General features: G+C 39.9%; 1 long non-coding RNA gene across 1 annotated transcript; it reads right to left on the bottom strand.

The window, feature by feature from the left end:
* Positions 1-2,287: 2,287 nt before the first annotated feature.
* LOC112648523 (uncharacterized) lies at positions 2,288-11,219 on the bottom strand. Its single transcript, XR_003129101.3, has 3 exons — positions 10,953-11,219; positions 5,501-5,726; positions 2,288-3,092 (listed from the first exon to the last, which is right to left on the bottom strand). It is a non-coding gene; the product is annotated as an uncharacterized LOC112648523 (long non-coding RNA).
* Positions 11,220-15,022: the final 3,803 nt, after the last annotated feature.

The raw sequence follows: 15,022 nt of genomic DNA, 5'->3' as shown, positions 1-15,022 counted from the left end.
TTTTTCTTTTTGATTTTCACCTTTCCTGTTTTACAAAAAGCCCCCTACTTTTACAACTAAGAACTCTAGCTCTGGGTGTTGGCAACGGATCTTTGGGCTGTAAGAAGGAACAAAAATCTGTCTTGCCACATGTTTTTAAAAGGAGTTTGTTGGGCACCTGTCTCGCTCAGTCAGTTAAGTATCTGCCTTTGGTTCAGGCCGTGATCCTGGTGTCCTGGGATCCAGTCCTGAGTCAGGCTCCCTGCTGAGCAGGGAGGCTGATTCTCCCTCTACCTCTCTCCACTGCTTGTGCTCTCTTCTCCCTCAAATTAAATAAAATCCTTTAAAAAATAAACAAAATCTTTAAAAAAGGAATTTGTTTCTCTTTTCTTTTTTTTTTTTTTTTTTAAGATTTTACTTATTTATTCATGAGAGACTCAGAGAGAGAGGCAGAGACATAGGCAGAGGGAGAAGCAGGCTCCGTGCAGGGAACCCGATGCTGGACTCGATCACAGGACCCCAGGATCACAACCTGAGCTGAAGACGCTCAACTGCTGAGCCACCCAGTTGTCCCTGTTTCTCTTTTATTTGAAGGGTGTGTGTGTGTGTGTGTGTGTATTTCACATTTAGGTGAAATTCTAACTACTTCTACAAATATGAAAGCAGTCATACACATGCAAACACACACACATACACACAGATTATTTAAGACCCTCACTTTTGAAAATTATCTCTGAGGGTGTAATAAAGGACTGGAAAACTCTTAATTGTATTATTCAATATCCATAGAAATACAGGTATTAGAAATTATTATGGTAATATATGGAAATTTCAACTAGACAGAGAAACCAGGAAACTTTGGTGAGCACGTTTGGAAAAGAGGAAGGAAATATTTCATCTTTGGAGAAGCAAAGCAATGAAAATGTCTCTGCATTGGGAGTTGGCAGTGCTTGCTTGATCTATTTTAAGGCTATAATTTTACTTGCATGCAAACAAAGAATCGTTAAGTTTTTCTGGTGAATTAAACCAGGAAATTCACTGTAATCATTATAAAATGATGTTCTTTAATCTCTAGCAATGTTTCAGCTTAAATTTTTACTTATTGTAATATTAATATAGCTATATGTGCTTTATTTTGTTTGTTGCTTGCATAATACTCAACTGTTAGAAAAGATCTATAAGAAATATTCCTCAGAGGGGCGCCTGGGGGCTCAGTCAGTTAAGCATCTGCCTTTGGCTCAGGTCATGGTCCCAGGGTTCTGGGATCGAGTCCCACATTGGGCTCCCTGCTCAGTGGCTCTGCCTTGCCTCCTGCTCATGTGCTCTCTCTCTCGCTCTCTCTCTCTCTCAAGTAAGTAAATAAAATCTAAATAAAAAGAAGAAAGAAAGAAATATCCTTGGACTTATTGAGTTAAGTTAAAAATAAGTTCTAAACACTGACAAAATGCCTTTTGACATAAAACAAAGTTCACACTACATTTATGACCAAACAAATTCAAATACAATAAATAGCATATTCTTGGTGTGTGTGTGTGTGTGCACACCTGCATGCTCATATTAAGCATACCTATGTGTAAAGATGCACACCCAGCTGTTTTTGTTCCTCCTAGGTCGTGGAATCTTGGTGATTTTTGTTTCTTTTTGCTTCTTTGTACTTTCTAATTTTCCAAAATGGGAGTCTATTTCTTGTTTTGTTTTGTTTTTAAGCTTTTTTAAAGTATTAAGGAAAAGGGAACAGTATCAAATGCATTAACAGAAACCAAGTTACCTGTGGACTGGGGAGAATTACTGACTTGGGCAATAGTGATGTGTCTGGTATTTTAACAGGAATAGTTTAGTAGAGGCTTTGAAGCTGAAATTAGAATATAATGGACTTCAGAGTGGTAGAAACAGGTATTTTTAAAAATTGTCTGTGAAGGACACGAGAGGGATAATGTATAAAGGATGTGTGACTGAAAAAGCAGGGTCTAATTTTATCTTATTTTTTTAGATTGAGAGAAAGATTAACATGTTTATGGATGAAGGACAAGAAAGGAGATGAAAACAGAAAGGTCAGTTCATTGAGCAAGAGGGAGGAAGACCTCAAGGGCACAGGGAGTGGGCTGGGCTTGTAAAAAGCAGAAACAGGGCAGGAAAAAGTAAAGGTTGCATTCTGTAAGTTCCTTTCAAATTGAGAACTAGGAGAGACCAAGTGCTCTATGCTTTCATGTGAGAGAAAGGAGAGACTAGTTTCAACTTGTTTACTGTTGGCTTTTTTTTCTGAGAACAGAAATAGGGTCTTCCAAAAGAAAGACTCTAGTTAAAAGAATTAGAAAAATAACTTAGTCTTTATCTTGGTTTTTTATCTGAATAATTGCGCCATTCCAGTTGCCTTTTGTAAATAGACTCGGGGTTACTAATACTATAATCTTGAGTAAAACAGAAAGCTGAAATGCTTTCTTTCAGCCCTGCCAGCCTAAAGTTGCAACGGGCAGTAATTATTGAATAATTATTATAAGTAATTCTCCTTAGATTTACACTCAAGGGCAACCTTTAAAATGATGTATTCATAATACTTAGCTAGTTTCCTTCCTTCCTTCCTTCCTTCCTTCCTTCCTTCCTTCCTTCCTTCCTTCCTTCCTTCCTTCTTTCCTTCTTTCCTTCCTTCTTTCCTTCTTTCCTTCGAAGCCATGACAAAGACATGGAGCCCTTGGAGGGAAACAAATGTAGGGAAGGAGCAAAAAGATATGCTGAGTATACAAGGCTGGGTATAATATAGTAACTCTCTGATGCCTATGTTTGATATATAATGAAACTAAAAAGTGAGAAAGTGAGAAAGTGACTTAGTAAAGCTGATGCAGCTGAGAAGTAGCAGCTGGGGTTTTACTCTAGAACCCATGTAGTTTATACTATGCCAGCCTGGCTGCAAATCTAAATTTCCTGACTGCTGATCCTAGAACTCAGCCTCTCAGAACTGTGAAGCCAGATGATGAATTCTTCCAAAGAATGGGGGAAGCAAGATGGCAAAGTGGGAGAAATTCTAGCTTCCAGTGAAGAAAGCAGGCCTCTAGTCCCCGGCTGGCTACATGCTTTTCTTGGGTAGCTTTCCATCTTCTCTGGATCTGTTTCTGTATCTGAAAAAATCAGAACTTTGATTAGATGACTGTTAAGATTCCTTTCTAGCTCCTAAATGCAGAACCTCACTGTACCTGTTCTTTACCATGAAGGCTCAGCCTGCTTTCCAGTATGCTATATGGTTTCTTTTCTTTTCTTTTTTTTTTTTTTTTTTTTTTTTTAAGATTTTATTTATTTATTTGAGAGGGAGAGTGACAGAGCACAGAAGGAGTGGAAAAGGGAAAAGCAGACTCCTTGCTGAGCAGGGAGCCCAACGCAGGGCTTGATCTCAGGACCGTAGGATCATGACCTGAGCCGAAGATAGACACTCAACGAACTGAACCACCAAGGCACCCCAGTTATATGGTTTCTCTAAGAGTCTTCAGGATAGAACATTTATCCACAGCCATGAAAAGCAAGATAGGACAAGATGCAGTTCATCAGGTCGGAGTTCTGGCTGCAACCAGCCTTAAGTAACCAGCAAGAAATTCCTAACTACCAACTTCTGGTGCCTCTCTGAGTTAGGAATGGCATTGGTGAGCATGCACTCCCTTTCTCATGTAAAGGGATTGTCATTCTGTCACCTCTATTCTATTTTTGGTTTTGTGTTTTGTGGCAATTCTCCTATGAGATTGTAATGTAAATAACATTTTAAGGCAGTTACAAAAGATAGAGTAAGTGTCATGCTCTAAAATACATGAAGCAGCTTTGGAGAAAGCACATATTGTGGGCCATAGATGACTCATGCACATGTGTTAAGTCAGAGATCATCATAAGGGAAAATGATAGCCGGTCACCCCATCCTCACCTTTTACATGTCAGAGGAGGTCTTCACTGCACTCCCAGATGACCCCTAGAAACTCTGCCTGTACTGAGGTGCAGGGACCGGCCACTGCTCGCATATAGCAGGGATAAATTACACAGAAGACCCAAGGGTGGAAACAACCCAGTCAACAGGGGGTCTAAGGAGAATTTTTGCCCTCAACGTTTAGGTTGGAAAGCTATGTGGGAAAGGGAAAGGGGGAAATGCATTTAACTGTCATAAATAGGTTAGTTCAATAATAGAGCTGAAACCCTATCTATCTATCTATCTATCTATCTATCTATCTATCTATCTATCATCTATGTTTAGTCCCTCAAGGTAACAGAGACCTGTTCACCCACATGGCACATTAGAGGAGATCATAAAACAACAAAACCACCAGATCTGGAGCAGTCTGAATGAAACTGGGATGCAAGAACCTACAAGTATCCAATTCCCCAAAGACCAAAATATCAATTTCAAGAATAGGAAAAAAACATCAGTTGCTAGAAGCAAAGACGAGCCTCCTAGTGAGTGGGTGAGTAGATATACATGCAATGCTAGTTTAATCATTAGGTGATTTCCTTCTGCTGCTTCTCTTTGTTTAGAGTAAGCTTAATAACTTTAATTGGAATTTAATAAATTCCAACAATAAAAATGATAAATTTAGTTGGAAATGTCAGCGTTTATTTAAATACATACATATCAACTTGCCAACTGCGAAGAAAACAACATTAGTCAGACTTACCTATGCTGAGTATTCAACACTGGAAAAAATCTTGAGAGTCTCTCCTAATAGGGGGCAATTTTTAATTAACATCTCTACTGGCATTCTCTAATCATTAGCTTATTTATCCTGCACAACAATTCTATGGTTCCAATTTTATTTATTTATTTTTAAGGAGACCCCATGCCCAGCATGGAGTCGATGTGAGGCTTGAACTCAGGACCCTGAGATTAAGACTCAGATGCTCAACTGACTGAGACGCCCAGGCATCCCTCTGTGGCCCTAATTTTAAACATATGGGGAAACTAAAGCACAGAGAATTTGAGTAATTTGCCCAAGGACACACAGACAATAAAAGGTACAGCTGGGATTTGAACTCTAGTGTCATGGGTCCAGAATTAGACTCTATACCAGTATTCTATACCACGTTTCCAATGGCATTGTGCGCTTACCATATATGGAACTTAGAAATAAAATAAATGAGCAAAAGAAAAAAAAAAAAAAAGAAAGAAAGAGAGACAAACCGAGAAGCAGATTCTTAACTATAAGGAACAAACTGATAGCTACCAGATGGGAGCCAGGTGGTGGTAGGGTAGATGCAGGTGATGGGGATCAAGGAAGGCATTTGTCATGATTAACTCTGGGTGTTGTATGGCAGTGTTGAATCACTATATTGTACACCTGAAACTAATATAACAGTGTGTTAACTATATTGGAATTGAGATAAGATAGTATATAAAATACTTATATGCTGAAGCTATTTATGAATGATATCATACTGGAGGGAAAGCAACTATACACTATTGCAACATTAAGACGGGGAATACCATGTAGATTGGAGGTGAGGGAAGAGTTCTCTTGAAGAAAGGCCAAACAAGATAAAGGTCAATTGTGGATACCTGCCAATTGGCTGCAGTCCTGATACTCTTTCAGTCTTTTTCCAAGACCTTCCTGGATCAAGTTTCATTATTGCTTCTGGAGCCCATAAGATAATAGATGTTTTCAGCCATAGGTAGTATAACTTCTCGATGATTCCAATGATTTTCTGATGGCTACCATGGGGCTTCTACTGTAGCCTGGTGGCGTTCCTCAGAAGCATGAGCATACCCTGGCTCACAGTCTAGTCTTACAAATAGAGCAGAGAATGACCTTACAAATTATACATACGTGTTCAGTTTTTTTCAATCCTTTTCCCTTTGTCAGGTCCTCTTTCTTTTTTTTCAGCTCTCTTTGGGAACTTGAGTTCAATCTGAGAAAGAGACTATGGCTGTGGCTGGCACAGCTACACTAACCACAGACTGCCCTGCAGTCCTCGGTCCGTTCATGTGCTGTTTGGCCAGCAACTGTTTATCCCATCATCCTTGGATGGGCCTGAACCCAGATGCACTGTCTTGGTTTTACCATTTCATGAGCAAAAGAAGGAAGAAGAGATGCTGTCATGTACTCAGTAGTTATCAAGTACTGCCTAGAGCACACAGAGGGTTGAGATAATCTCCCTAGATAATATTAATAAAAGGTTATCAGTTATATCAGTGAACATAGTTTCAGCAGAAAGATAAATGGAAGGCAGACTTCAATGTGGAAGAGTAAAGAGAAGTTAAGGAAATATACAAGGAAAGGAAATGTTGGCATCTAACTAAGGTTGGCTAAGGCAAAAAGGAAAATAAGCTGGTGGCCAGAGAAGGAAGTAGAGCCAAGGGATATTGTTTTTTACTTGATGATTGGGGTGCTATGAATGTGTTAGCAAAAAGGCGGCTAACAGGAGATGAATAGCAATACAATTTTGGGAGAACCTCAAAATGTCATGTGGTTAACCCCCTCTTCTTTAAAGGATCACACACAAACATAATAATGGGTTTCAAAGCTCTTTGTTAACTAGTCAGCTGGCTTTAATTTCATTCTAATCAATTTTCCTAAATTTCCTTTGCATTATTTGTGTAATGAGTAGGTCAGTTAATGATATGGTTTTGATTTGTATTAGTAGAAAACCCCAAAACCCCTAGCCACTTTTCTCATATCTGTTGTTTTTCTTATGTAAAAGTTTTGCTTAAAAATACATAATAATTCAAAATCAGATAAATTATCTTAAAGGAAGAACAGGGATTAATTTGTGTTTCTGTGTATATATATGTGTGTGTGTGTATATATATATATATATATATAATCAGTCCCAAAGATGTTAACAGGATATTAAAAGTGAAATAGGGGATCCCTGGGTGGCGCAGCGGTTTGGCGCCTGCCCTTGGCCCAGGGCTTGATCCTGGAGACCCGGGATCAAATCCCACATTGGGCTCCCGGTGCATGTAGCCTGCTTCTCCCTCTGCCTGTGTCTTTGACTCTCTATCTCTCTCTCTCTGTGACTATCATAAATAAATAAAAATTTAAAAAAATATTTAAAAAAAATAAAAGTGAAATAAACTGAGTTTAATTTTTTTTTTTTTAGTTTATCTTTAATAAGCACTAAGGAATTAGTGGAACTGTTGTTATTTCCAAGAATAGAGATGTTAAAATGTCAAGTTAATTCTCGATTATTCACACAGCTGGAAATAGACTTGAGTCAAAAATCCAAAAGGATAAATTAATCATGCATTTAATACACATTGTTTCTGGAAGGTTTAGTGGAATTTCCATTTATATGTGGAGATTCTGATGTTTGAGAGCATTTAAAGATTTTCCCCCAAAATGAACCTGCATGTAAATATCTACCATTTAGTTAGATTTACTCTGGTGCTGCTGCCAAAAGCCAGGCATATCCAAAGCTACATCTTCCTGATTATTAAAGGAAAGTGATTATCTTGCTAGTTTATACTGGTACTTAAGGTAGGCAATTGCATTAGCTAAAAATGAAGTTGGTTTACTATGTAAAAAGTGTTTAAGTATGTCAATAAAGAATCTACCTAATTAAGTACAGGAAGTGACAACACTGGTCAGAATTTTTAGGTACTAATGAGAATTAACTTTACATTAACACTGGATTCTTGTACACTTTGCAGATTTTTCTATGCTCCCACTAGATCCTAGGCATTTATCTATTACTGCATTATCGATATATGCAGCATGTTCCCCAAGAGCATATTTTTATGTAAACTACAAAAGGGGAGTTACAAGCTGCTATTTGCACATTTTTTAAAAAAATTATTTATTCGTGAGAGACACACACACACACACAGAGACACAGGCAGAGGGAGAAGCAGGCTCCATGCAGGGAGCCCGACATGGGACTCGATTCCGAGTCTCCAGGATCACAGTCTGGGCCGAAGGCGGCGCTAAACCACCGAGCCGCTCAGGCTGCCCCCAAGCTGCTATTTGGAACACATAAGAAAAACATTGGACCCGGACCAATGGGTAATAAGGTGAAGTCTTCTAGAGTAAGTGATCTATAAACTGAAATGTGAAGGATTGGCTTGAATTTTAGAGGAGCTTTGGTCATGGTTATGCTGACTGTAGAAAACAGGCAGAAGAGATCATGATACTGGTGTGATAATTGGTAATTCAGAACATCTGGTGTATTATTCGGAGGTTTCAAGCTAATGTGCCCTAGATCTAGTGTTATGATGTGAGTTACAGATATATTTGAATCTTGATTTACCAACTCTTGATGGGAGAGGGGGCTAGATGCAATCGGGGCCAATTGCCCCTAGACACAATATTAAAAAGAAAATCACAGGCCCAAAATGTCATTCTTAGGCCAAGTCATCACACCAGGGCTTAATACCTAACCCAATTGCCTTTCAAGCTCCCCCAGAAATGTAAGTGTTAATCAGTCAGTCAGGAATTTTCTGATCAGCACCAGTAAAGTAATCTGTCATAGGCGCCCTTTCTATTCCTCCAAGGAAGATGACATAATCCATCTTATAAAATCCTCTATCCTTCCCCCTAGGGGAAGGCGACCTTGCTTTTTTGGCTCATATCTTTCTTGCCTCAAAGTCCTTCATACAAGAACCTTCCTTTTTTTTTTTTTTAAGATTTTTTAAATTTGTTTATGATAGAGAGAGAGACAGAGGCACAGGCAGAGACATAAGCAGGCTCCATGCCGGGAGCCCAATGTGGGACTCGATTCCGGGTCTCCAGGACTGCCCCTGGGCCAAAGGCAGGCGCTAAACCACTGAGCCACCCAGGGATCCCCAATAACCTTCCATTTTTACAACTCCTTGGAGCTCCCCTCTACTTGCTAGACAAAATGCTGCCTGATTCACGAATTGCTTAGTAAAAGCCAATTAGATCTCCAAATTTCTTCAGTTGAGTTTTTGTTCTTTTTTTTTTTTAAGATATATTTATTTATTCACGAGAGACACACAGAGAGAGGCAGAGACATAGGCAGAGGGAGAAGCAGGCTCCAGGCAGGGAGCCCGATGTGGGACTTCATCTCAGATCCTGGGATCACACCCTGAGCCGAAGGTGGATGCTCAACCACTGAGCCACCCAGGCGTCCCAAGTTTTTGTTCAACATAAGCAACCTTGTTGATTTCTCTTCATGTGCATTATATGTATTATGACTTTGTGTGTGTTATGAAGTAGAAAAGTTTCTTGGAAAGCACCACCTTGAAGCACAGAGCCGGTGTGGCTACCACACGGAATGAAAATTTGTGAGGGAGGAAAATGAGGATACAAAGCGACCATGGAAAGATCACAAAGGATCTTGTAAACCATTATAAAGATGATAGGTAGCCATTGAATGGATTTAGGCATAGAACTGACATGAAATTCACATATTTGGAAAACCACTATTAGATGTGGGGACAGAATAAATCAGAAGGAAGGCAGACAAACAGCAAGGGAGATTGGTTAATATATTCTAGCAATTCAGAATTATGGTTACTGGCTTGGGGAAAAGATTAAAGAATGAAGGAATGTAGAACCTGGAAATTAAGTAAATAATTTTACTTAAAAGGTAAGGAGGGCAAAAGGTAAGGGTCAAGGATGGCTTGCAGGCATTTGGTTTAATCAATAAGGTGGATGATAATAAGAACAGCTGATGTTTATTAAACACTGTTTTAATACTCTTATCTATGGGCATGCCACCATCTCAAGAATTGTATCAACTCATTTAATTCTAACAACATTTCTATGAGATAGATACTACATAATAAACCCATCTACAGATGACAGAAGTGGATCCCAAGGACAAATTATCAGTGAAAGATTAGAACCTGGAATTGAGCCCAAGAAGATTGGCTGTAGCATCTGTTTTCTTTACTAGTACTTGGGTGCGTTATACTGTCTCAGGTGCTACTCCCTAAAATTGAGAACACAGCAAATGGAGCTGGTTTTAGTATGAAGTTGAGTTCAATCTTGGACCGAATTATGTCCCTGTTGAAGCTCTAACCTCTGACATGACTGTTTCTGGGGATAGAGATTTTGTGAAGATATTTAAAGTTAAATGAGATCATAAGGGGTAGGGTCCTATCTGATAGGACTGTAGCCTTATAGGAAGAGGAAGGAAAAAACTTTCTCTCCTCACCCTGCCCCAGCCCACCATCATGTGAGGATAGATACATGACCTTCATCAAAAGATGAATGGATAAAGAAGATGTGGTTTATGTATACAATGGAATATTACTCAGCCATTAGAAATGACAAATACCCACCATCTGCTTTGACGTGGATGGAACTGGAGGGTATTATGCTGAGTGAAATAAGTCAATCGGAGAAGGACAAACATTATATGGTCTCATTCAGTGGGGAATATAAAAAATAGTGAAAGGCAATAAAGGGGAAAGGAGAAAAAATAAGTGGGAAATATCAGAAAGGGAGACAGAACATGAAAGACTCCTAACTCTGAGAAATGAACTAGGGGTAGTGGAAGGGGAGGTGGGCGGGGGGTGAGGGTGACTGGGTGGCAGGCACTGAGATGGGCACTTGACGGGATGAACACTGGGTGTTATTCTGTATGTTGATAAATTGAACACCAATAAAAAATAAATTTATTAAAAAAAAGAAAAAAAAAGATACATGACCTTCAGTAAATCAGCAAGAGGGCCTCATCAGAACCCAACCACACTGGCACCCTGATCTGGAGGAGCCTCCACTACTTCTAGCCTCCACAACTGTGAAAAAATAAATTCTGTAATTTAAACCAACCAGTATATAGTATTTTGTTAGGTTTAGAGAAATTGGCCTAATATCACACCTAACATCCCTAGGGGTAGGGGATCAAGATTTAATAGGTCTCCAACTCTTTCATATCACAGCAATTTATCTAGGGCACATTAGCTCAAAAGGTCTAATTTACTAAATGTTCTCAATTGCAGATTACCACACCAGCACCACGGTCTCCACAGTCCCTTTCCACCATCACCATAACAACTACAAAATAGTTTTCAATAGCTCTGCAAACTAAGGCAGACATACCTGTCCAAGAGGAGTTGCAAGTATGAACCTGTTACTCAGAAGAGCCACTGGAATGGAAATATACATTCGGGAGTTATCAACCTATGGGTAGAAAGTTGAACCATGGAAACTAATGGGATTGACTGGCAAGAGTGTCTGTAATAAAGAGAAGAGGGCTGATGATGAATCAGGCCCATAGAGACATCAATGTTTAAGAAACAGACAAAGGAAGACAAGCTAGCAAGAAAAATCTGAGTAAAAGGGGTTAGCAAGGAAAAATAGAGAAAGTACCAAAAGAAAGCAGAGGAGTATGATGTCACAGAGGCCAGGGAAAGAAAGATTCTGGGAGAAAGGAACAGAAGAATGATGTCAAGTTCTACAGAGAGTTACAAGGACTGATAATGATCCATTGGATTTAACTCTAAGAAATCACTGTAATCATTAGTGAGAACATCTATTCTAATAGACTTGTAAAGGCAGAAACAATATAGAAAAGTATGAAGAGTGAGGGGTTGTTGGAAAGTGAAGTGAGAGTAGATAACCCTTTTGAGTAGGTGTTCCGGATGGGAAAGGAAGATGATAGTAGAAGGAGGCCAATGTGGAGTTGAGGGGAATTTTTGTTGTTCTTAAGATAGGGGAGACTCAAGCAACCTTAATGCTGATAGGAAGGGGGAAAATATAGATTTGAGAATACGGGAGGGAGATGGGCTTACTAATAGGTAAAGGCCTTGAGAGATTGGCTGAGATAGAAACGCAAGAGCTCAGGCAGAGATTAACTTTAGGAGCAGGGACACCCCTTCTTTTAAAAGAGGAAAAATAAGAGAATAGTGAGTTTGGAAACAAGTGAATCTTTAGATTGAGAGACAGATGTGGAGAGAGGACTTTTATTTGATGGCTACATCTTATTTTTTATTTTTTAAGATTTTATTTATTTATTCATGAGAGGCACACAGAGAGAGGCAGAGACACAGGCAGACGGAGAAGCAGGCTCCATGCAAAGAGCCCGATGTGGGGCTCGGTCCTGGAACCCCAGGATCACGCCCTGAGCCAAAGGCAGGCGCTCAAACACTGAGCCACCCAGGCGTCCCTAATAGCTACATTTTCTTAAGGACTAAGTGTTTTAAGAATAGAGGAGAAATTGGGGAGGCACTGGGTAGAAGTTTACTTTGTTGGTGCAGTGCTGGAAACACTAGATTCTTTTATGTCTGGTGTTTTACGAGGCAGTGGTGGCAGCAGATTGGAATCTAGATTGTTGGGGAGAGGAGAGGTTAGAATGTGAAGCATGGAATCATGGCTGGAGGGGAAGGCTGTGAGTTATTGACAACATTGATAGGTGAAGATAAAGGAGAAGTGTCCTGGAATTATAAACTGTGTGGGCTTTGTAGAACAGATGATGAGGGGTAATTACAGGGCCAGGAAGTAGATTGACAAAACTGAAGACTTTAAGTATAGCAGTTCTGGATGGTGACAAGCTCCAGATTATGGTCAATAGGAATGGGAATGAGATGTTTTTTACAAATGAAATAAAGACATGAACAAGTTAATAAATAGGTAAAGGTCTTTCAAGTAAGCAGTCAAAATGTAATGTGAAGTTCTCAGATTAACCTCATTATTCTGTTCTTTTCTTTGAGGGGGTGGAGGTGGAGGTGAAAGCAGAGTTTATCAAAGCTACAGAAAGAGCTGATAAAGATACAGATGGAGTGTGTCCAGGAGACTCAGAAAGGGGGAAAAGAGCATAAGTCTTCAACCTCAACAGAGAAATCAGTGACAGTCTTCTAATACAGTCTAGGGTTGCCTCAAAAGGAAATTTCAAAACCAAGATGCATGTACCTATGCCTCTCAAAAACCTCTGTTGATAATAGTTTCCATGTCCTTAGCACTTTGAACTCTTACCTAACACAGCCTACCTCTAGCAGTGAGATAACTTTGGACCCAAAATCGAGGGTGCCATGCAGAAGAAAACTCAATGAACTTTCTGAAGCTGTCTTTCCCCTACCTCAGGTAGGAGCCCAATGCCTTTGAATATTTTCCAATTATTAAAACAAAACTTTACCTCCTATTGCAACCCATAGTTACAAGATAGCAACGCTCCCAGAGCTCCTTTTTATGTATGCCTAGAATATTCATTAACATTAATGGGATGATTATAGTCATATAGAAAAATTAGAGTTGGGGATGCCTGGGTGGCGCAGCGGTATGGCGCCTGCCTTTGGCCCAGGGTGCGCTCCTGGAGACCGGGGATCGAGTCCCACATCAGCTCCCTGCGTGGAGCCTGCTTCTCCCTCTGCCTGTGTCTCTGCCTCTCTCTCTCTCTGTCTATCATGAATAAATAAATAAAATCTTAAAAAAAAAAGAAAGAAAAATTAGAGTCAAAGGAAAGTATATGAAGGAGAAACTGGTTTTTTGAAATTTCATTAAATCAGAATTGTGAACACAGCCTAATGAACCATTCTACCACTACTTTTGAAAGATGGAAAAGATAACTTTAATTTTTTTTCCATTTCCAAAATTACCAATCTGCACTCATTTTTCCCTATGCTCTTTCTAGGATTTGTATTGCTCCTGCCTTGGAATGCTGAATATCTCCTGTGTCGGATTTGAAAGATATTATCTCTTGGGTGCCTGGGTGGCTCAGTTGGTTAAGCATCCAACTCTTGATTTCAGCACAGGTCATGATCTCAGGGTCCTACAATTGAGCCCCACATCTGGCTCCATGCTCAGCGGGGAGTCTGCTTGAGATTCTCTCTCTCTCCCTCTTCCTCTGCCCCTCAGCCCTCTTTCTCCCTTTTTCATACACACACAAATAAAGACATAAATCTTAAAAAAGAGAGAGAGAGATGGGCAGCCCCGATGGCCCAGTGGTTTGGCGCTGCCTTCAGCCCGGGGTATGATCCTGGAGATGCCGGGATCGAGTCCCAAGTCGGGCTCCCTGCATGGAGCCTGCTTCTCCCTCTGCCTGTGTCTCTGCCTCTCTCTCTCTCTCTCTGTGTCTGTCATGAATAAATAAATAAAATCTTTTTTAACCTTTCTTTTTTTTTATTATTTTTTTTAATTTATTTATGATAGTCACAGAGAGAGAGAGAGGCAGAGACACAGGCAGAGGGAGAAGCAGGCTCCATGCACCGGGAGCCCGATGTGGGATTCGATCCCGGGTCTCCAGGATCGCGCCCTGGGCCAAAGGCAGGCGCCAAACCGCTGCGCCACCCAGGGATCCCAATAAATAAAATCTTAAAAAAAAAAGAGAGAGAGAGATATCATCTCTAGGACTTCTACAAGGGTCATCATTCCTCCACATAATTAAAGTTTAGGTTTCGTGGGCTGCTGATCTCATGAGCAAGTCACCCAGCTATCATTCACTGTTCTTATATGGTGACCATATTTTCCAAATATTATTCAAGATTCACTTAAATTCTATCTCCTTCATGGAGTCTTCTCTGGCCATCCTAAGCTGCAGAGAATTCTGTCTCCCATTGCATGAAATACATAGTTCAACATGTATCTGTTGGGTGCCTACTAAGATGCAGGCACTGTCCTAGGTGCTGGTGATACAGTGTTCAATACGATGGTTTATGTAAACACTAGGGCAAAATGCATAGGATGAATTAAGTACTTAGTGCATAAACTTTTTTTTCAGAAGTTTCAAGGTAGAATAAAAGAAATTGCACATTTATTAAATGCTCCCTTCTGTAGATCAGAGCTTTAATCTTCAGAATATTCCTTAAGGCTCCACACATAACAAAACTGGCCAACGGGTTACAGGTAAGTAATGCCTTTACAGGTCATGTGATAAAACAGAAATCAGGTAGCATCTGTTTGATACCAAAGCCAAGCTTTTACCACTTCCCTGAGGCTCCCTCTATTGAGGAGAAAAGACAAGGCTGATTACATTTGCAAACATTTACTGAGTGCTTATTACAAGCCAGGGACTATATTAAGTACTTTGCTTCGGTCATTATTTAATTCTTATACCAATACTGACATGGACACGATTGCTATCCCCGTTTTAAAGATAAAGAAAATGACTGATAAAGGGATTACCTAACTTGTCCAGTACCCTCCAGCATGTAATGGCACAGCCAGTATTTTAACCC

This window comes from Canis lupus, chromosome 7 (genome assembly GCF_003254725.2).
Source record: "Canis lupus dingo isolate Sandy chromosome 7, ASM325472v2, whole genome shotgun sequence".
Classification (NCBI taxonomy): Eukaryota; Metazoa; Chordata; class Mammalia; order Carnivora; family Canidae; genus Canis; species Canis lupus.
This window is presented reverse-complemented; position numbering and strand designations above follow the sequence as displayed.